Consider the following 23,451-nt stretch of genomic DNA (forward strand, 5'->3'; position numbering starts at 1 on the left):
CACTATCCTCCTAGTTTAACAATATTGTGCCAGAGTAAAACAACTGAAATATGGAAGCCTTCTCCAAAAGTCCTCATGGGTGTAAAAGTTATTCTTCCTAAAATTTCATATGAAGTATTGGTATTGTCAAGGGAGGCAGAGTATAGCTGAAATGTGTGTAAATATGTGTGTATGTATATGTGTGTACGTAGGGAATGACATTATGCAGGCATTACTTGGACATGTTAGTTAGGACTTTTAGTTTAATTTTAATTTTTAAATGTGTGAAATATTTCACATTTTTATAGTTCTGTTAACTCACAAAGACCCTCTATGATCTGCCATAAGCTATATAAAGGATACATGCCTCTTATACTTCTCATTATGCTCAACTCTTATAATATTTTATAGACTAACTCATGTCACTGAAGATTTGCATTCTTTGGGCATCAATGAAAAATGTCAATATTCTAATTTATACTGTCTCCGTTTTTAATTCAAATCAAAGAAGAAAATACTCATATCTAAGCAAAAGAAAAAAAGATGACTCAAATTAGGTTATCACAGTTTAAGAAAGCGTAACAATTTCTCACAACAAAAATGTCATGAATCTTTAGTTTCTGTAATAGAGAACTATTCTTACTATTATATCATTATGCAAAGCAATTTAAACCAGTTATTAAGACCCTGGAAACTCTCAGAATATGAGAGAATGTGTCTTTAGATCCTCCAGCTTTCAGAAAAATTTTACCATACCTGACATTGAAAGACATTAAATTATAATCTTTACACTGTAATTTAAAACTAGATCATTATTCACTTTGGAGACTCCTTGGGCCTACCTTCATATTTTATGGTTGAAGATATTAAGGCCATGAGTGGCTGAGAGCCACAAAAGTTAGTTACTAAAATGGGACTTCATTCTTTCCTAACCCAGGGCCCCTTCTTCATTACCGAATATGACAGGACTGTCATATTCATGATGTAGCTGATCTAAGAAGTGCTGATAAATAGATTATGCAGTTGTCACTTAAATCAGATAACTTCTCTAGCTAAGAAAAGACTGCTCAGGCTTCCCTGGTGGCTCAGTGGTAAAGAATCCACCTGCCAATGCGGAAGACATGGGTTTGATCTCTGGTTTGGGAGGATCTCATGTACTGCAGAAAAATTACGCCAGAGCACCACAACTACAGAGCCTATAGTTGAGCCCAGGAATTGCAATTGCTGGACTCACGTTCCACAACTACAAAGCCCACCTGTGCACGCCCTAGAGCCCGTGCTGTGTAATGAGCGAAACCACCGCAATGAGAAGCCAGCACACTGCAGCTAGAGAGTAGCCCCTGCTCGCTGTAACTAGAGAAAAGCCCACACAGCATTGAAGACCCTGAACAGCCAAAAAAAAAAAATTATATATATATATATATATATTAAAAAGGAAAGCTGCTCAAGTAAGCATAGAGCACCACAGTGAAATTCTAGAGAGCTTGCCCATCTGAAAATGTCAATTCTGTCTTGGCCTTTCTATGTAGAAGCTAGGCCCTGTGTCTGTTTTCTCCTGAGTAAAAATGTCAATTGAAGAATTGAGAATTGTGAAAATCCAAAAAAAAAAAAAATTAAGTGTTTTCTAGAAAAAGGATTATTATAAGGATGATTAGCTTAAAATATTAGATATTGGTGAAATGAGACACTTACACAGATGCTTTTTTGTAGCTGTTCAGTGTGGGCCTGTCTGGTGGCCGCCAATTTCAGGACAAGCATCTCAGATTACTCATGAAAGGTTAAGTTGCAGCATGAGCTTTTCAAGATATTTCAAATGATAGGCATTTAGAGAGATTTCTTCTGAGTTTGAGAATGTTTCACTAAAACAAGAAGTCCTGTAGTTACTCTCCTTTTAGATTTTTAGACAAGAAATGATTTCAGTTTAGTCACTCAGCTGTGTCCAACTCTTTGTGACCCCATGGACTGCAGCACGCCAGGCCTCCCTGTCCATCATCAACTTCTGGAGCTCACTCAAACTCATGTTCACCGAGTCAGCAATGTCATCCAACCATCTCAACCTCTATCGTCCCCTTCTCCTCCTGCCTTCAATCTTGCCCAGCATCAGGGTCTTTTCAAATGAGTCAGTTCTTTGCATCAAATGGCTAAAGTATTGGAGTTTCAGCTTCAGCATCAATCCTTCCAATGAATATTCAGGATTGATTTCCTTTAGGATGGACTGGTTGGATCTCCTTGCAGTCCAAGGGACTCTAAAGAGTCTTCTCCAATACCACAGTTCAAAAGCATCAATTCTTCAGCGTTCAGCTTTCTTTACAGTTCGATTCTCACATCCACACATGACCACTGGAAAAACCATAATTTGACTAGACAGACCTCTGTTGGTAAAGTAATGTCTCTGCTTTTTAATATGTTGTCTAGGTGGGTCATAGCTTTTCTTCCAAGGAAAAAGCATCTTTTAATTTCATGGCTACAATCACCATCTGCAGTGATTTTGAAGCCCCCAAAAATAAAGTCTGTCACTGTTTCCATTGTTTCCTCATCTATTTGCCATGAAGTGATGGGACCAGAGGCTAACAACTTAGTTTTTTGAACATTGAGTTTTAAGCCAACTTTTTCACTCCTCTTTCACTTTCATCAAGAGGCTCTTCAGTTCTTCCCTTTCTGCCATAACAGTGATGTCATCTGTGTATCTGAAGTTATTGATATTTCTCCCAGCAGTCTTGATTCCAACTTGTGCTTCATCTAGCCCAGCGTTTCTCATGATGTACTCTGCATACAAGTTAAATAAGCAGGGTGACAATATACAGCCTTGACGTACTCCTTTCCTAATTTGGAACCAGTCTGTTGTTCCATGTCCAGTTCTAACTATTGCTTCTTGACCTGCATACAGATTTCTCAGGAGGCAGGTAAGGTGGTCTGGTATTTCCATCTCAGCAATGATTTATGATGGAGTAAATAAATGTCAATCCAAATGAGCTGACAAGGGGAAGAATACCTATAATCTCTGGGAAATTTTGTCCCTGTAAATAGATATCTAAATACCACATTTGTCCAAATCCTGCATTTAATTACCATTTATAAGATAAATGCTGCTTCTGTTGGTGCTGTTTTAATCATTTCTTGGAAAGGAAATAGTAAAAAGAAGATGGATAATCTAGGTCTTTAGTTTGAGCTTTTCAGGTGATTGTCCCTGGTCTCCTTGGAAACTGAGGAATTCAAATTTGGGACTCCATATTTCTTGACCAGAATGAGCATGCATGTAACACTACTGTCTTTTCACTGACATTTGATTGTGCAAGACTGTTAGAGACATGTGCTTTCTGTATCTCCATTGTACTGAGCCTGGTCATCACCAGTGCCTGGACCTTGACTCAGTGGACCGGCTACCTTTCCAGTGGATTCTAACATCTTGATGTTCCCTTTGCCATACCATTCAAGTTTCTGTGATCTCTCCTCTTCCCCTTTTATTCATACTCAGACTTATTTCATTGTATTGAGTGGTGGTGGTGGTGGTTTTGTTGACCACCAAGAGTTGACTACACCAAGAGTCAGTGGTGTCCAACTCTTGTAACCCCGTGGGCTGTAGCCTGCAAGGCTCCTCTGTCCATGGTATTCTCCAGGTGAGAATAGTGGAGTGGGTTGCCATTTCCTCCTTCAGGGGATCATCCTGACCCAGGAATCAAACCCAGGCCTCCTCCATTGCAGGCAAATTCCTTACTGACTATGAGGAAAGTCCAGTATATCCAGCAGCATTCTGGTATCTGTTGATATCTGATATCTCTAGCAACTAACATTTTAAGGAAAATGCAGTGTGTATGCCTCTCAATAAAGAAAGTACTTACAAATAGGATAACATAGCAATTAAGAGCACAGATCCTCGAGTAAGACCCCCTCTCCCCCCATCACCACTTTAACTTCTCTTTGCCTTAGTTTCCTTCTTTGTAAAGTGTTGTTAATTATAGTTCCTACTACATTAGGTAACAATGCAAGCAAACCTCTCTCTGTCTTTTTTTTTAAGTACGAAAATCTAAACAATCCTCTCCAATGTCATTTTGATGCCTTTTAAGTTTGACTCAGTGTTATTAGGCAACATTTTCGATCAAATCATTAATTTTTATATAGTTCAATTTATAAAACTGTGAAGACAAGGTTTGGAAAATAACGTTGTGCTCTGAATGGCATGTTTATTAATATTTAGGCATCTTTAGCCTTTCATCCTTATGAGGTAATGTCCTTGAATAGCACCTCTTATAAATATGTGCAAAGAAGCTTGGTTTCTAGACGAAAGTAATTTACACAATGATACATCTTATTTAATGTGTCTTGTGTGCTGCTTTCTGAAAATCTATATAATTATTAAAATGATGAAATGCTTTAGCCATACTGTAGTTACCTTAGCAACTTGTTGCAGTGTGGGTTGTAAATAACTGCCTCTTTTATATTTTGAACCAATTTTTTAAAAAATGATCATGCCATATAGGCTACTGCAAAATGACTTGAGGAACCCATATTTTGGTATTTCAGCTTCATAACAGCAATATTAATTTAACTGTAACAACATCATTGTGGTAATTTTATAGTTACCTTAAGAATAACCTGTTTCTAACTCAAATACTTTTGAAAAAAAATGAACTATCTATTCATACATTTGCTGAAAAACAATATTTAGCATTCTGCCCTGCAAAGGCACTGTCCTAAGAGAAATGAATAAAGTGGTGACAAAACAAATTCCCTGCCCTTTAGAGCTTAGATTCTATTGAGGAATACAGATGAAAACATGCCATTACATATATTAGAAAGATAAAGCAAGATAAAGTCAAAGAGTATGGCCTGGGCTAGGAAGTAAGGAATGTAAGGAGGCTTAGAAGGGGGCAAGTTTACTTCTTAGTGAATCAGAAAGCTCTGTCTGTAGAGTTGACAATTCTGCATAGATATGAGTGATATGAATAAGCCATGAGAACATCCTGGGGAAAATTACTGCAGCAAAGGAACAAAAATATAACACGATCAGAACAGAATGAAGGCCAGGCTATCTAGAGGTTAGTACAACCTGAACAGATAGGGCATAATCTGGTTTATAGTTTTCAAATTTTACTCTGGTTGTTGTGTGCAGAAGGAATAGAGTGGAGTTTGAGCAGTGTGGAAAAAAGAGGCAAGAGTGGAAATGAGAACATTTAGGAAGACACTGCTAGAATCTAAAGAGAAATATTGACAACATAGTTCAGGGTCATAATAAAAGTAATGATAAGTAGCTTTTTTTAAAGCATATTTTGAAAGAAAAATTCACAGGTTTTGAGGGCTTCCTTAAACCTAGGAGGACAGGATCTCTGGCAGCCTCCTTTATGAAAAGCTGCTGGTAGCGCTTCCTGGAGCAAATTTCATTAATTTAAAAGGGCTGACATTGAGTTCAAAGGTCATCTTACCCAACTTCTCAGCTGCCTATGGACTTTCCTTACTTTGTACCTGCAGGTGATTATTCAGTGGTTGTTTTTTTTTTTTTTTTCTTTTTTAATACAATTGAAAGGCTCTCTTTTATTTTTCTTATCTCAAACCTAAAATTGGCCATCTGCTTATCCCTTTGAAAAGGGGAATAGGATAAATTTACTACTTCTTTATACAGTAAATTTGGGGGGGGGGTCAGGGTTTTTAAAAGGTTGTTCTGTGGAATTCTATGATCAAATAACTCAAGAAAATACTGCATTTTATAAACTCTTAAAAAAAAAGAATGTCACCTGAGCAAAAATTTGAGACATCCTCTAGAAAAGAAACCTTTTTCTATTTTGATTAACACTAAGTTCTTAGAACTTTTCTACCATGGAACACTTACATTCTTTTTTTTTTTTTCTCAGATCTACAACTCATTCATATTATAGAAAAGGAATGTGTCATTCATTATAATGGATAATATTTATTCAAAAACACAGCATATAATTTAACAAAACAATCCTGATGTGGTCTCAATTGTAGTATATTCTCTGTGGCTAATACTTCTTGTAAACCTGAATCCAGATTCCTTTTGAAGCAATTTAAGATTATGTTAAATGTGTTATAACCATATCACATCAGCAGTCAGGATAAACACAGATGTCACCTCCAGTGAAAGAGTTGCCAAAGCACTTTCTCCTTGTGCAGTTGATGGTCTTAGCATACAGGCTGGGCCTGGAATTCTTGTTAGACTTTGACAAGAATGAAGAGATCCAATCCTTTGTATCCTTGATTTTATTCTTGATTTTTACTGGCAATGTGTTTGTGCCATCCATATCCTTGATGTTTTATGTCATCTGTACCCTGAATATGTATTGATCCCAGGAAATTATGAAAATTTATTTTAAAAAAGGCAAAGACAGGAACATAAGTCAATTCACCACAGCCTCTCACCAGTTTGATATTAGGTTGTTAGCAAAAACACTTTAAGTATAATCATACCACCAGTTTTGAATCCAAACAAAAGTTCCCTATCTTATCCCAAAAGAGGTCATCTGGATTACTTTATTCAAAATATACCTTTATTGTGTTTTCTACAGATGTATCAGTCTCTCTCTTATCTAAAAAGTATGTGCTTACTGTTTTTTAGAAAATAAATGTATATTCTTACTGCACCCTTTACTTTTCTAAAGTTTTTATAAATCTTTAGATATAAATTATCTGCTATTTTTTTCTATGATTGGACCTCTCTTATCCAAAATGTATTTTTCAGGATTCACCCTTGCTGCGTTTTTGCAAAGCAAAACATTGGCTAACATTCCTTTTTAATCTCTCTTAGGTCCTCTATGATTTCTCAGAGATTTCCAAGGATAGCTCTGAAGTCACATTTACAAGTGTTTTGATAATGTAATTCAATGAACTTACACATTTAAATCCCTTTACAACTGTCTCTGGTATTCTCCTTGTTGCTATACAGGAAGTAGAGGGAAGCTAAAGAGAAATGGAAAGACAATTAAAAGTGGGTTATAATGAAATGCAGGCTTCCCTCGTGGTTCAGACAGTGAAGAATCTGCCTGCAACGCAGGAGACCTGGGTTCGATCCCTAAGGTGGGGAAGATCGCCTGGAGAAGGGAATGGCAACTCACTACAGTATCTTTGCCTGGTCAAGTCCAAGGACAGAGGAACCTGGCGTGCAACAGTCCGTGAGTGCTAAGTCATTTCAGTCACTTCAGGTAGACTCTTTGCGACCCTGTGGACTGTAGCCTGCCAGGCTCCTCTCTCTATAGGATTCTCCAGGCAAGATTACTGGAGGGGGTTGCCATGCCCTCTTCCAGGGGATCTTCCCAACCCACGGATAGAACCCAGGTCTCTTCCATCTCCTGTGCTGGAAAGCAGATTCTTTACCACTAGTGCCACCTGGAAAACCCATGCAACCATGGGGTAACAAAGAGCTGGACATGACTGAACCAGTTTTACTCGACTCACTCATTCACTCATAATAAATGACTGCAAGACAACAAATAGATAGACACTTAAAAGAAAGAACAAACATTAATTGTTCAGATTTTCACTGGGTCAATTTTAAGCAAAATAGACATATCTCATACAAATTTTATTAAGGTTTGGAAAAACTCTGCCTACAAAATATCACCCTACCTCACCCAATGTGTAAGATCTCTGAAAAGTAAAAGCGAAAATAAAAGTCACTCAGTCATGTCCGATTCTTTGTAAGATCTCTGCTGCTGATGCTGCTAAGTCGCGTCAGTCGTGTCCGACTATGTGCGACCATAGACGGCAGCCCACCAGGCTCCCCGTCCCTAGGATTCTCCAGGCAAAAACACTGGAGTGGGTTGCCGTTTCCTTCTCCAGTGCATGAAACTGAAAAGTGAAAGTGAAGTCGCTCAGTTGTGTCCGACTCCTAGTGACCCCATGGACTGCAGCTCACCAGGCTCCTCCATTCATGGGATTTTCCAGGCAAGAGTACTGGAGTGGGGTGCCATTGCCTTCTCCCTATAAGATCTCTAGCGATACATTTAAAGATATTACTTTTAGTCCCTGCCAATTTTTTGATCTAGCACATGTACAATAAACAATGCAGGAGTAAGAAATTGTAAGCATCAAAGTTGAAGGGAAGTTTCCCAGTCTGAACAATATTGGAAACTATCAGAAGATTTATCAATTCATGAATTGCTATGTATAAATCTTTATGTACCTAAATCATGGCACATGAAGGTCCTTCAATCATGTGTGGCTCTGATCCTTCCTATCAGTATAGGTAAGCGATGTGACTGGATACAATGTAGGGAACTGTGATTATTTACATTAATAAAATTATGAGAAACTATTTATATTAATATTAAAAATGTCAGCACTTTATATGTTAGAATGCTGAAAACAAATTTAAAATATTTATTTGGTAACTTAGGGAGTTATTTGGTAAACTAGGGAGTTATTTAAATTATTCACCAAGCACCAAATAAGAGGTAAGAATTTCCCTGGGAGTTGGTAAAATAAATATAAAAAGTATTATTATTCTTGCTTCAGAGAGTTCAAGAGGAGCCAATCTTTTCTGGGAGTCAGATGTCTTTGCAAGTAAATTATAGTAGTAAATGAATAACAATAGATACAATGCTTAAGGTAAAATGTAGCTTTGGTGATGAACATGACCAATCCTATCAGGAAAGGTAGAAAGACTGTGAGAATGAATATGTTGCATTCGCATTCCAATAGAGGCATATACTATTTTCAAACAAAATAAAGTAAGAACTAACATTTTACCAAATAGTTTTTAAGTTAGCAAATGGATACCACAAATTATTATAGTTAAAATGAAAGAATGGGGAAACTATTTTTTTAAAACAAATTAGGAAGTAATCCTTAAGATGAATGAGCCCTGTTATAGCCAGAGAAATGGGTTTGCTAATCTTGAATTTTCATTTAAGATCATAGAACCTACGTGAAAAATTCTCTTTCCTACTTAATATTTCTTTAAAAATTTTACTCTTCTGTGATATCTATTATAAATGACTTCCTAAAATTTTAAGATATTGAATAAAGTAATTAATACAGTTTCTAATATTGTCTTCATTAGGAAACCAGAAATTTTATGAGAAATAGGAATTTCTGATTATCTAGGTACATATGAAACCAACAATTGACTTGAAGATGGGGAAAGAGACCTTCTGCATGGAAGGAAGTAGAGATGTTGGAACAGGTATGGGATTCTGAAATATGTATGAACTGAGATTCTGAAATGTATGAACAACTTGAAAGTTCTGAGAGTAGAATTCTAGTACACTGTTTTTCAAATTAACTCTCAAAACACCTAAGGATTTTATGAATCAGGGAGAAAAAACTTAAACAGTATAGGTTACCTTTCTAAATTCAAAATATTCCTTTATAATGCTGTGGTTGGCTTTTCAGGTGATGCTAGTGGTAGAGAATCCACCTGCTAAAGTAGGAGACACAAGAGATGTGGGTTCCATCTTTGGATCAGGAAGATCCCCTGGAGGAGGAATTAGCAACCCACTCCAGTATATTTGCCAGGAGAAACCCATGGACAGAGGAGCCTAATGGGCTACAGTCCATAGGGTCTCAAGGAGGTGGACACAGCTGAGCATCTGAGCACATAATGCTATAGTTAAGGTAAATGGCAGAAAATCATCCATGCTATTTTCAGATATTCCTATATATAATTGCTCTATTTCAGAGGCTATAATTAGCTGTAACAAGCAGTAGTGGAAGCAATTTTTTGTTGTTAAAGAAGTAAACACATATCCTCTCCAAATATGTTTTATTGGGGGCAAATTTGTTATTTTATAAATTAGTGTAACCGAGGCTATATTCTCAAACTATGAATCCAGTTGTACAAATTTATAGTATTTACACATATTCCCTGTTTACTTTGGTAGCTGGAAAACAGATACATTTCTATTTATTATGTCATGAATCTTCCTTTGATCATCTCTCAGAAACATTTTATTTACCTGAATCAGACACTCAGTTGTGTCTGACACTGTGACCCATGGACTATAGCCTGCCAGGCTCCTCTGTCCATGGGATTCTCTCAGCAAGAATACTGTAGTGGGGTGTCTTTTCCTCTTCTGGGGATCTTCCTCACCCAGAGATCGAACCTGTGTCTCTTATGTCTCCTGCATTGGCAACCGGATTCTTTATCATTAGCACCATCTGAGAAGCCCAAAAAATAAAATATACAGAGCCACAATATTTGATGTGGCATTTTTGAAGACTGATAAAACAGATTAGGGAGTGTCTTATTCATAAGATGCAGAGTGAATTTAATGTTTTTTTAATTATTGATAAAACTTTCATCATTTTATCAAGATCATTTCAGGATAACAAAAGAGTGACAGAAAGAATGGTAGAGAAGCAGGTGAGATCAATTACAAATGAGATTTGTGTGTGTGTGTGTGTGTGCTGACAAAACAAAAAACCAGATCTAAGAATATATACAGAACTCCTCCAAATACTAGCAACCCACTAAAAAATGAGCAAGAGCCATGAGTAGGCATTTTCCAGAAGAGAGAATTGGTATGCTAACAAGCATATAGAGATAAAAAGGATCCTAATTAGTTTGGATCCCACTCCTGGTACCAAAAATAAAATTAAAAGGATCATAACTGATCACAGAAATGTGAACAAATACCACACTAAAGTCTTACCATATATCATATGATTGACAAAAAATAAAAGTCTGAAAATACCTCGTATTGGAGATGCTGTATATCCACACAGTATTTTATCCTTTGCCACTAGAAATGTAAATTTGTGCAAACATTTTGGAAAGGAATCAGATATTCTCTTCTATTGTTGAACAAACATCCTCTATGACTCAATGACTGTACTTATGCAAGTACAGCCGGGAGCACACCAAAAGGTTCTTAGTGAAATTATCCACAATAGCAAAAATGTAGAAATCACCTAAATGGCTTTTGTGGGAGACTAGATAAATTGTGGTATATTCATATAAAAGAGCAGTAGAAGGAAATGAACTACAGCCAGACTGCAGCATATATACATTACAACAATGCAAGGGAAATATAAGCTCTCAAAGAGGAAATACAGCATGAAAGTTTTTGTGTAAATTTATATAAATAGATTAAATTGTTTTAGAATAGATACAGATTCAATAAAACAATGTAAAAAGGAAAATGATGAACATGAAATTTAAGATGATGTTTGGGGGATGGTAAAAGGTTAGGCTACTTATGGGATGAGAGGACATGTGTTTAGATATGTTATTTTTAAGATCCCAACTTTCATTATGGGGGATAGATTTATTGTTTCCTATTACATTCTTAGAGAAAAAAAAATTAAGTATTTACATTTTTAAAAAGTAGGCCATACATTGAATAATCATGAGGGTGTATCATGAAATAAAGATTGATATTAAAAATAAAATTCTGTGAAATTGTGGTCTTGTATACATACAAATCCACAATAATGAAAACATATGAGACTGGACTGAATATCTTAGACTAAGCCAATAAATGGATCTCTTAAATTTCTGCTCTATGCCTGATTATCCTATGTCCTGATATTCATGTGGGAGAAGCAGAGTTAAGAATCTTAATCTTGGTTAAGAATAGTGGTTAATTCATTTCTGGATAATGTAAATAGTTCTGTATTCCACATAGGCAACCACTACTCTATCACACCTCATAACCAATTCTTCCTGGAAATTATCCGAGTACTGTTAGAGGGGCCAGTTTTATTGTTATATTATTATTATTTTGATAGAGGAAAGAAAGAGCAAATCTCAGTCTCTTCAGTAATAAGTTTATCTGTCATTTAAGACTGTGGATCATGTTGTAATTCAGCAGTTTGAGGTCTAGTGAGAAATGAAGGAATACAAATCAACAAGGAGTGCAGAATCTTGTTGATCAACTCGGGCATGAGGCTACTCTCTTCATACTACTCTCTTCATATTTATTGTGTATACAACAAAAAAATATTCGGCACTCATTTAAAGAGATTTTTTAAAAAATTGTATCCCACTAAAACAAGTAAAATGCATGTAATAAAATTTTAATGTGTGTTCTTTTCTTCCAAAAAATCACTATGTTAGACAAGTGGGTCTTTGATTTCTTAAAATTTGTCAACAGTCAGAAACTGAGTCTATCACTATGTTACTTTATCTCCCCACTAAGAACATTTGTGCATTGGTACTTTCAGAAAGACACATTCATCTTACTGTCAGTACATTTCTTGGAATAGAAGCTATACTTTGTCTTCTTGATGTTTGCAAAGCTTTAGAAAACCCAACTTCAACTGGCAAAGGGTTGGTGCATATTATACAACATTCAATTAGACTGTGAAATTTTTCATTGATACTTTATACTATGTCACTGGCTTTAGAATAAAATTTCAGCAACAATGTCTCCAGAATTATATTCTGTTATGAGACATAATTCTTTGGATGTGGAACTATGAATAAATTGGTTAGAATATTTTAGCTCTAAAATTTTAAGATGACAAAAGCTTACCTTTGTGCTACTTTGTAACACCACCTACTCCTTATGGCATTGTCATATGAAGATGTCATTATTTTAGACTGTAGATTTTATTATTCATAAAAAAATAACTTAGTGATGAAAACATTCCAAATTCTATTTTTTCTTTGTTTATGTGTGTGCCAAACCAAAAGCATGCAAATCTAAAATATTCTAATACATTTTTGATACTACTTAGGTAAGATCAAATTTTAGCTTAAAAAAAAAAAAGACTTGTAATTTGAGACCAAAAAAACACCATAAATGAAAAGGATATATCTAGAGAAACTTAAGGACAATAAGAAGATAGCTATTTAGTAACTTTAAATGAATTTAATCCAAAAATAACCATTGGCCAAGAATGGATAAGTTCTAACTTGAATATTCATTTCATCTTTAGCTCTCAGTAAGTGACCTCTGGATATCCACTGGGCAGCTTGCCACATGGCTAAGAGAACATTTCTTCTTTATCTGACTTGTAGATCTGATGATCAAACAACTTAAAGTCTGGGTGAAGGTATACTGGCCAAAGTACTGTGTAAGAACTTGAAGTTGACTTTTTACCTTCCTCCATCCCATCTATTTGATGGCTGGGATTTCAGCTGACTTCCTGAACCACAAAATGACCTTGGAAAATAAAACCATATAGAGTAGATCAGCAACATAAGGCTTGTGATTCTGATACAGTGCCAAATGAGCCCTGTACTGCTCATGACCAGATTTCTTTCCCACAAGAGAAATCACTTACACTTATTGTATAAGTCACAACATCATTCACAGCCTCACCCTTACTGATACATAACCCATAGAAAATAACCTGTGAAGCCCCAGTATAATCAGGATATGTATTATCTCCATATCCATCCCAGACCTCAAAATTCTGTAAAATTCCATTCAAATTCACTTTCAAAACCATTTCCAACCATATTCTTCCCCTAATTGTATTGTCCAACCTCCATTTTGATTACTGTGTATGAATACCCTTTTATAATTTCCCCATATCTTGATTCATTTTATCTTTACTTATTTTCTCTTTCTCCAATTTCACATGGTTAAGCACTATATCCTTGGGAAATCAACTCCAACCTTTAGGAATCTTTTTTTGATCCTCCAGTTAAGGAATTCTCACTTCTCTATGTTCACAACACCAACAGTTTTTTAACTTTAAACTTTGTATAAAGTCATGTATGGATGTGAGAGTTGGACTGTGAAGAAAGCTGAGTGCCAAAGAATTGATGCTTTTGAACTGTCGTGCTGGAGAAGACTCTTGAGAGTCCCTTGGACTGCAAGGAGATCCAACCAGTCCATTCTAAAGGAGACCAGTCCTGGGTGTTCACTGGAAGGACTGATGCTGAAGTTGAAACTCCAATACTTTGGCCACCTTATGCAAAGAATTGACTCATTGGAAAAGACTTTGATGCTGGGAGGGATTGCGGGCAGGAGGAGAAGGGGACAACAGAGGATGAGATGCCTGGATGGCATTACTGAATCGATGGACATGAGTTTGGGTAAACTCCGGGAGTTGGTGATGGACAGGGAGGCCTGGCGTGCTACGATTCATGGGGTTGCAGAGTTGGACACGACTGAGCGACTGAACTGAACTGAACTGATAGGCAGTTGACAATGCTGTGATAGTTTGAGGTGGACAGCATACAGACTCAGCCATACATATACATTTATCCATTTTCCCCCAAACTCCCTTCCCATCCAGGCTGCCATGTAGCACTAAGCAGAGTTCCCTGCATAACACATTTTCTCTGTTTTTTACAGCAAACATTTGCACTTCATTGCATACTGTCTTAAAGCACATCTTACATTGTTCCCTTACTTTGCTGCTTAATGTTTACTTTTGACCATTTTGTGTGTTCATCTATAGCTGTTACTCCAACTATGCTTAAATCAACATCTGCAACTATCCACTAACAAAAATAGACAAACAATTAAAAAAAATTTATTTCCTTTGTTTACTCTCCTGGAAAATGATAATATTCAGCTCTAACCTCCTCCTTCCTCTCTGCCACCTGTCAGATGAATCCCTAAACCCTGTTACTTCCACCTTCATTATCTCTCTGGAATCTATACATTTTTCGTATCCACTTTCATCCAGGCCATGTTCCTAATGCTAACTAGCTCTACTGTCCTCCTTTATTCTTCTTCCTCTAAAGTGGTTTTGTGAAAATGAGCTTATAAATGTTACCCCCAAGTTTTTGAAAATACTGTATCTAAGATTTTTGCAATATATTGTTGTTACAACCTGGGTGCAGCTGGCCTGTCCTCTCAATAGATGACTTGCAAGCTGACTTCTCCAGTTCCATCTGTTAGCTGATCTTCCCCAACAAAATACCACAGCATGGGGGACTTAAGCAACAGAAATATATTTCCTTCTAGTTCTTGAGGCTAAAAGTCGAAGATCAAGGTTTCTTCCGGGATCTTTTCCTTAGCTTGCTGATGGCTGCAACCTTGTGATCATTCCTTTGTACTTCTGAGCTCCCAGTGTTTCTCTGTGTGCCAGGATCTCCTCTTCTTATACGAACACCAGTCAGATTGGATTGGGGTCCATCCTAATAGTTTTGTTTTAACTTAATGACTCATCTTCAAATACAGCACATTCTGAGTTATTGGGGATAGTCATTTCTTAAACTTTTGTTTCAACATCTGTCTGCAGCTACCCCAGAAGACACAAAGTGTTTCTGTCTTTCTGTCTCTTTGAGTCTCTCTATTCTCACTTCCTTCTCGCATCTGATTTTTGGAAACTGGGTAGGTTCCTGGCTCCCTGATTGTATTCATGTGACTGCCAGTTCATCTTTTGTGATTCTGGTTGGATTGTATTCCTCTGGGCAGCAGTCTCAGAAGGCCCTTTCCTCATCTTTTCCCCCCTCTTCCAATGCCCCCCGAAAAGATTTACAAGGCCCTCCCAAAGGATCCTTTTATTATCCTTGGGAGAGTTCAAACAACTGAGAAGTCTCAGAGCCAGACTTCAAATCTAAAGAATCTAACTCTGGAGTCTGTAGAGGAACCATTATACAGAGATGGATGAATCTAGGGATGCATTGTTTATAAGATGACCATTATCATCAGTGTGATGTTCAAACTCCTTAGCCTGGTGTGACCCCATCAATGTGGGTCCCTAGATGACAGCTGTGGCTCAGGTTTTAACTCCCATTCTCAGCGCTGTTTTATGTTCAGAATTAAAGTAAAGGAGAAATGTAAATTGTAAGTGCTTTCGATTGGCTGTTTCCTTTTTCTAACGCGCAGCAGAGAATGCCGTTCAGAAACTTTATGTGATGTCTTGATGAATCCACTGACAAATGGAGAGACAGTTTCAGAAAACAGGCACTAGTTTTGTCTAAGAAATTAGGTGGGCCAAAATGGTTCCAAAGAGAACGAACATGTTTTTCTGCCCACATTATCTTGTCTGGTTTCTTCTCTCCTCAAATAAGTGCCAAAAATATCACAAGGATAGCCACTTATCTTAGGAGGATGGCAAGTGGTAAGTCACTAACTGTTGGGTGGTTTCTTCAGCAAAGCACTCCAATATCTTCTTACAGAGATATTTATTCCTACTCTGTGTTTAGTCTCTGTTTATTTTGCTGTAGCATGTGTTTTGAATTGGAAAAACCGGAATGGTTACTGAATTTTAAGCAAGTGCCTCCCCCCACCCCAAATACAACACGTAGTTTAAAATAATAGTTTAAGTTAAAGGCAGTTAAGATGGTTAAAAGCAATGGCGTCTAGGTTTAAATCCTGGTTTTGGACTTAATGGCTGTGAGATTCTGAGGAAATAATTAACCTAATACTGATCACTAGAAGAACGATGGCAATGTTGTCTAAATCATGGGGTTGTTCTGAAAATTAAACAATGTACATTGTGTAATTAGCACAATGCCTGGCGCATAGCTGGGTGCTTGGTTCATGTTACTGCCATTTGTTCCCCTCCCACCTCTGTCCCTGTTTCATTTTTTCCCAGTTGGGAGTCATGTACTATTTAAAAAAAAAAAAAACAACATAATTTTGCATTGGGGTATAACCGATTAACAGGTTAACAAACAGTGTTGTGACACTTTCAAGTGAACAGCGAAGAGACTCAGCTGTCATGTATCCATTCTCCCCCAACACCGCTCCCTCCCAGGAGGAATCATGTACTATTTATATATAGTCTAGGGAGTCTGTGAGTAACAGTATAGTCAAGTCCTGCTCTGATAGACCTTATAGCTAATACAGAACCTTCTAGTACAGGTTAAGAAGCAGAGCTCTGAATTTAGATAATCAAGTTTCAAGCCCTGCCTATACCAGTTGATCAGCTGTGTGACCATGGCAAGTTTACTCAACCTGTGACTGTTTTCTTGTCTATAAAATGAAGATAATATTTAATAGATTTGCTGCAGTGAATCAACAAATTTAGTTATCTTAGAATAGTGCCTAATACATAAAAGATGTTCAGTCAATTTGGGTTACAATTTGCATTAAACTGGGAACTTTTGAGTCATTCACAGGACTGGAATTTTTAAATCTTACTGATATGAATCTGAGATTATAAGCAGCTTCAACCTAAAGCAAATGATTTCAAAGATAGAAACAAGAAGTTGATCAAGAACGGCTCTCCAGGACTTTCCTCCCTGTAACAGACATGATACTCTAGCCCAGAATAAAGAAATGAAGTCTGTATGGCTTCTGATACAGTGGGTGGTGTTTACATTACATACCATCTTCATTTTATACCTGAGTTATCTAGCCTAGACCTGCTTTCCTGGTGGCTCAGAGGGTAAAGCGTCTGCCTGCAATGCAGGAGACCTGGGTTCTATCCCTGGGTTAGGAAGATCCCCTGGAGAAGGCAATGGCAACCCACTCCAGTACTCTTGCCTGGAAAATCCCATGGACAAAGAAGCCTGGTAGACTACAGTCCATGGGATCACAAAGAGTCGGACATGACTGAGCAACTTCACTTCACTTCACTCACTTACCTGGAAATGATATTTTCCAGGGAGCCATATCTCACAGACCTCAGTTCTATTCATACAGGTAATCCTTAACCAGAGGCATCTCCCTAAAGACACTACAGTGAAAGACCTCTTCTTCCTAGCAAATAGTCTATTTCCCCAGAGGAGGTCCAATTGCCAAGGAGATTAAACTTCTTTCCTTCTGTTGTTTAAATAGCTCAGTTGATAAAGAATCTGCCTGTAATCCAGGAGACCCTGGTTCAATTCCTGGGTGGGAAAGATCCACTGGAGAATGAATAGGCTACCCACTCCAGTATACTTGGGCTTCCCTTGTGGTTCAGCTGGTAAAGAATCCGTCTGCAATGTGGGAGACCTGGGTTCGATCCCTGGGTTGGGAAGATCCCCTGGAGAAGGGAAAGGCTACCCACTCCAGTCTTCTGGCCTGGAGAATTCCATGGACTCTATAGTCTATGGGGTCACAAAAAGTCGGACAGGCCACAACTGAGCGACTTTCACTTTCAGCCCCAAAATTCATATTGTTGAATCCCCAACTCTCAGTGTGATGGTATTTGGAAATGGGGCACTCAAGAGGTAATTAGGGTTAGGTCAGTTGTAAAGGTGGGAATCTCTTGGTGGGATTATTGACCTTTAAGAAGGAGAATATCTCACAGCCCCCTAGCCCCCTCCCAGCTCACATACACCTTTCTTCACTACTCACAGAGGAATACCCACAGGAGGAGAACACAAAGAGAAGGTGGCTGTCTAAGAGTTAGAAAGAGAGCTTGCAGCAGGAACTGAATCAGCTGGCACATTGATCACACACTTCCCAGACTTCAGAACCATGAGAAATAAATTTCTGCTGTTTAAGCCACTCAGCCTGTGGTATTTTATTATAGCAACCTGGGCTGACTAAGACACTTCCCTTTGTTTCTTTCCCCCAAGGTCTCTCCCTGAGAATGAATGAATAAATATACCACAGGCCAGATTTTTGAACACTTTTTTCTCATCTTTTTTTAAACTATATATATTTTTTAATAATGAACGGAAAGCATCTGTTATTTTCTTCTCATGCAATCCCTCAGAGCACTATTTTTTTCTCTTTTGATAGGTAAAAATTCCCCATGGTTCCAACAGTCAAAAGAATATGTGAAGTCTCAATTCGTTCCTTGACACCATCTGCTCATTTCTAACTACTTTTATTAATTTCTGGGGTTTTCTCATTGCACTTTGCTATTTTCACCTAAAAACATAGTGGAGATCTTTGCATATCAGTATAAAGAGAACTTTCTCATTCTCTCCCATAGCACCTAGTCTCCTGTGGCATAGATATTTTAAAAAATGCTTTGTAATATGAGCCTCTGGAAACGACAGCTACATCTCTGTAGCATGTTCCAAGGCCACTCTGTATTCAACGTTCTCTGTGTTCCTAGGCTCTTTTTAAGATTTTGAATTGGTGTAATAACAATGAACATGAGATCTATCCTCTGAACACAATTTTAGGTGAACTTACTCATCTTACATAAATTAAGCTATATAATAGCCTTCACTTAGTTTTTTTTTTTTATCATAAGGATGTCAACATGGAAAAAAATGAAAAATTTTCTATAACCATAAATTTATAGACGACTAACCCCTCTCCCTTCAAGGAAACCTACAACTCAGTATTTGGCATTTTCAATCAATCAATGTTGATTAGATTACATACATGCTAAAGAATTTATGCTAAATTTGACACACTCTTATTTGGCATTAAATATATATAATTTCCCTTAACCTTTCATTATTGAAAATGTGGTGCCTATTTGAATAAAGAGGAGTGGTTAATAGTGCAGGCTTCAGAGTTGGACAGATGTATATTCTAATCCCAACTCATCTGTGACAAAACAGCTTTGTGATCTCAGTTAAATCTGCATAAGCATCAATTTCCCTATACTTTCAGTATGTAGAATTTACATCAGTGGATTATGGAGATAAGCTATTGAAAAAAAAGTGAATTAATCATAGCATGAAGTAGTTACTCAATGAATGGTAACTTTCCTTATCACCACCATCATTATTATACACATCTATTCTGGAAGAGATTCTGTACCAAATGTCAATGAACAGCAATGTAGATGGTACCATCCTTGTTCTCAGAGCTCATAGTGCAGTGGGAGAGGCAATACCAGTAAGCAAAGAATAACTTTAATCAGTAACACAATAGACCACTAGACAAAATGCTATCTCCAGGGAAGGAAAAAAAAATGTTCTAGAAAATACATTTTATACAGCAATCATCTTGAAAAGATAAAAGATTCAAGAAAGTCTGCACTGGAAGAGATAGCATACTTATCAACTTCAATTTTCACCTGTCAAAGAATTGAGAGAAATGAACAACATTAAAACAATGCAGTTGTACTTTTAACACAGAGACGGGTGAATTTATAAGTCTTTTGGATCTGACAGTACTTTTGAGTCTCAATAATTCCTTCTAGATAATGCAAACAGATAGGAGGATATAGGAATGGAATGAATCCTTGGACCTTGAGATTTACCCCTCTTGTTTTCCCTAAACAAGCAAAGCGTGAAGTGGGAGGGAAAACACTGTACAATAAATAACAAATCTAAGTTTTGTTTTTCAATAATCAAAAATCATTGAGGAAACTGCATTTTGTCCCCAAGAGGAGTGAGAAGTGAATGCTTCTTGAAGAGGGTCCATAAATCCATAGGCTTTTTTTTTTTTTTTTTAACTTTGTTGAAGGGATAAAATGTCAAGCATATTATACCACTGATTACCACTGTTAACCTACATGCCTTGTAAGTAAAATACTCAAGGTAAATGAAAAAGAATCCTCTGTGGCTGGCACAAGACTTTCCACAACATTTCCTCAGACCTGCAAGACACCTTCCAGGTTTTAATGTATAAATGACCTAGGCTTATTTTAAAGAGAGCCATTAGTAGCAGAGAACTGCTTGTGGGTCTACAGTAACCAGAAAAGGAATTTCAAGCCCAAATCTTTTTGGATAGGAGTCAGCTCTGATTTCTGAATTTTCTTTCCCTCAGTGAGTCTCTTGATTACAGTTCTATAGTCCTTGCCTAATAGTCTGCCACAATATTTTGTTATTAATCTAGAGGCTTATGCCATCAGAAATTACGTTAGATGAGAACTTTGGTTGGAAATAGTTCATTATAATTCTTATTGCCACTTTATTAATTAGGAATAAGAATCACAACTCGAAGAAGCATTTAACTTTGTGGCAAGCAGAGAATGTATGGATTTATACCAGAAGAATGGGAACATTCTCTACCTGAAACTGTAGAAAGTCAGTGTCCAAGGCACATTCAACCACCGAAGTGGGTTTAACTGCAAACTAGTAACCCAGAAATAAAATGCCTCTTTATCCTTTAGCATCTCACCACCAAATTCATTATTCAGATCTCCTCCATGCAGGCTCCGCTTAGCTTCAAACTCTGCTTTAACTGCATCAGAAGAAGGTAAGCCAGGGCGTCAAACCCGTGCACTCTGACTCCCTAGGCGCGGGACTCTGAGTATCTCTGCGCACAAGTGCTATTTAGCAGGACGGTGTTGCGGTCCTCTGGCTCCAACCGGCAGCCTTCATCCATCCATCACTCCCTAAAACCGACCGTTCCTCTTGGCTTACTACAGCGTGGACTCAAACCGAATTCAAAGCCGGTTCATCCCAGAAATACAGATGAGCGCCCAGAAGCTATTGGTCCGCAGATACCGGGCGCGGCGATGCTCATCTTCGAAAGCTCTGGATTGATTTCTGAGCTGTGAGTAGCACTGCTAGAGCTCCTATCTACACAAGTTTCATCTTTTGCACCGAATCATCCTTTTGTTCCACTTTCGAGCCTTGGCAAATCCAAATTCAGCGTTTAAGTACTGTCTTCCAGGCAAATTCTATTGCCTTTAAACTTGAAGCGGACTCTCGGAGCTAGTCAAGACCCCCTGGTTCCAAGAGCTACTTGGATGGAGACCTTGGCGGAGCGTCGCTTCCAACGCGGGAGCAAAGGAAGCTCGCGCTTTCCCCACCCGGCGCAACTTCGCGTTTGCCACCAGCAGGTCCTAAGGTGCAGAGATTCGCGAATCCCAGGAGGGAAAACACCTGCAGCGATGTTCAGCCTGGTCAGTACTTGGGAAGGCAGAGTGATGCTCTGCAGGTGTGGAGACCTCAGAGTGCACGAAGGAGAACCTGGGTTAAAAAAAAAAAAAAAAAGGAAAAGTTTACTTTCGGTGATCAATTCCAGCAGCTCAGTCCGGGTAAGACAAACTCGCGCGGGGAGGCTCCTTTCTGTGGAACTGTGAAAGAGAGAACCAGGGGCGCTTCTGACAGCGTTGTCTCTCCAGCGTGCGGTTCCCGGGTTGCGTGCAACCAAGGATCCCTCCAGGCTGTTTTGGGAAGAAAAAGATGGTGGGACAGGGGCTAGCCGGAGACCTGGAGAACAACTCTGTTACCAAACCTTGGAAATGGCTGCTAAAGGGGCTGGGTCTCCAGACTCCTAATCCCTCCCCTTTCTCCAGTTGAGCCTTTTACCTGCTACCGTCCAGTTTACAATATAAGCGTAGAACCTAAATTAGCCCAGTTTCAAAAGCTAGGCCTCACAAATTCCTACGAAGCTCCTTCCAAAAAGATCTATGCGAGCTTCAGAAGTTCATAGGGGAAATGCTACGTGAGGGAGTGGGCAGGTAAGGGGGAGATGAGAAACGATTATGTCCAGGAAACGATGTCTCGGCTCCTCTATTCGAAGGACCTCGGGGAGCCTCTTGGCTTCCTTGCAAGCAGCAGCTGCCACTTTGCCCCACATTTGAAGGGTCTTAGATGGCCCTGGAGGGTGGAGATACGGACGTGGTTAATCTTTAGTCCGGCCACCTCGAACAGGGTACTGAGACAGTAACTCGCCTCATGAAAAGAACCAGGCGGCCAAGATGCCAGAGAGGGCAGGAGCCTGGGAGGTGGCCGCAAGGATTTGAGGGTTTACAGGGAGGAACTGCCTGCCTGCAGTAATCTCTTAAATAGTGGACAGTGATTGAATCTTCACATCATTTGGATCCTTGGAACACCTGCCCCATTTTGCATCTCTCGACTTCTCTCTCCCTGGTGGCCTGGGGCCGCGGGCGCGGGGCCGGGCGTGCGTCTGTGGCTGTGCGCGCGCGCGAGTGTCTGTGCGTGTGTGCCCGTGTGTGTGTGTGTGTGCGCGCATCCTCCGCGCCAAGCCCGGGCGCCTGGACCCAGCCGCCGGCCGCCTGCCTGGTGTCCCTCCTGCTCGCCGCCTCCTCACCTGGTACTCGCTGCCTGCCGCCCGCCCAGCCCAGCACGGCCGCCGCCGCCTCCCCTGAAAGTTTCTTCAGAACTGACACCTTTGCGGAGGGCTGCCTGCAGAAATGGGTTTCTGAAGCTGTGCCTTGGAGTGGTTCTTCTTACAGCACCCCCCACCGAATCCCCACCTAATCCGAGCAGAGATTCGCTTTTCTAATTTAAGGGGAGAAAGGTGGCGACGGAGGGGGTGGTATCACCCTGAGAAAGAGAGAGGAGGGGCCACACCTGTGAATATCTGTTTCATTCCTGCCTTGATGCGGGGAACTGACTGATGGGCCTGTCGGGTTAAAGAAGAAAATTAAATATAAAGCCAAGTTGACCGAGGAGAGGCTGGGAGGCTTCCGGAGATTGGGAAGGTTGTCCCCCTCTCCGTCTCCACAAGCGGGAAGATTTGGCGGTGCCTGTCGCGCGAGGGCTTTTTAAACCGCCACCCCCTACTCCTGATCCCTCTAGAAGGGGAAACCGGCTCAGCCGAGGCGGAGGAGTCAAGGAAAACCCTCTGAACTTGTGTGCGTCGTATCCTTGGCTTTGGATTTTAATGATATAAAAGAATTAACAGCGTCTCAAGCAAGGTAAGAGGCTGAAAAACCGCTGTCTGAATTGCTAGGAAGAAGAAAAACTTAAAATGCACGTTGGGACTGGGATGGGGAGGGTCAAGCCAAGTTGCGCTCGTCTCTGCCGGCGTCGCCACGCGGTTGCACGAGCCGAACGAATGGCTCGGGGCGGGCAAGTCAAGGGAGTTGCCGCCGGTGCCGCTGGCGCCCAGGTGGGAGGCAGCCAGG

At 39.2% G+C, this 23,451-nt stretch overlaps 1 protein-coding gene and 1 long non-coding RNA gene across 7 annotated transcripts in view; one reads left to right on the plus strand and one right to left on the minus strand.

Annotated features, from left to right (window-relative positions):
• Positions 1 to 19,518: 19,518 nt before the first annotated feature.
• Positions 19,519 to 21,857, minus strand: LOC112447774 (uncharacterized). The gene is made up of 2 exons (XR_003035962.2): positions 21,788 to 21,857; positions 19,519 to 21,544 (listed from the first exon to the last, which is right to left on the minus strand). It is a non-coding gene; the product is annotated as an uncharacterized lncRNA (long non-coding RNA).
• An 86-nt stretch (positions 21,858 to 21,943) lies between these two features.
• Positions 21,944 to 23,451, plus strand: part of LINGO2 (leucine rich repeat and Ig domain containing 2) — a 1,453,939-nt gene continuing 1,452,431 nt past the window's right edge. For all 6 annotated transcript variants that reach the window (XM_059889349.1, XM_059889352.1, XM_059889347.1 and 3 more), the window contains exon 1: positions 21,944 to 23,241. The gene's annotated coding sequence lies outside the window, so the exon portion shown is untranslated. The remainder of the gene's footprint in view (positions 23,242 to 23,451) is intronic.

The sequence above is a fragment of the Bos taurus genome, chromosome 8 (genome assembly GCF_002263795.3).
Source record: "Bos taurus isolate L1 Dominette 01449 registration number 42190680 breed Hereford chromosome 8, ARS-UCD2.0, whole genome shotgun sequence".
Taxonomy (NCBI): Eukaryota; Metazoa; Chordata; class Mammalia; order Artiodactyla; family Bovidae; genus Bos; species Bos taurus.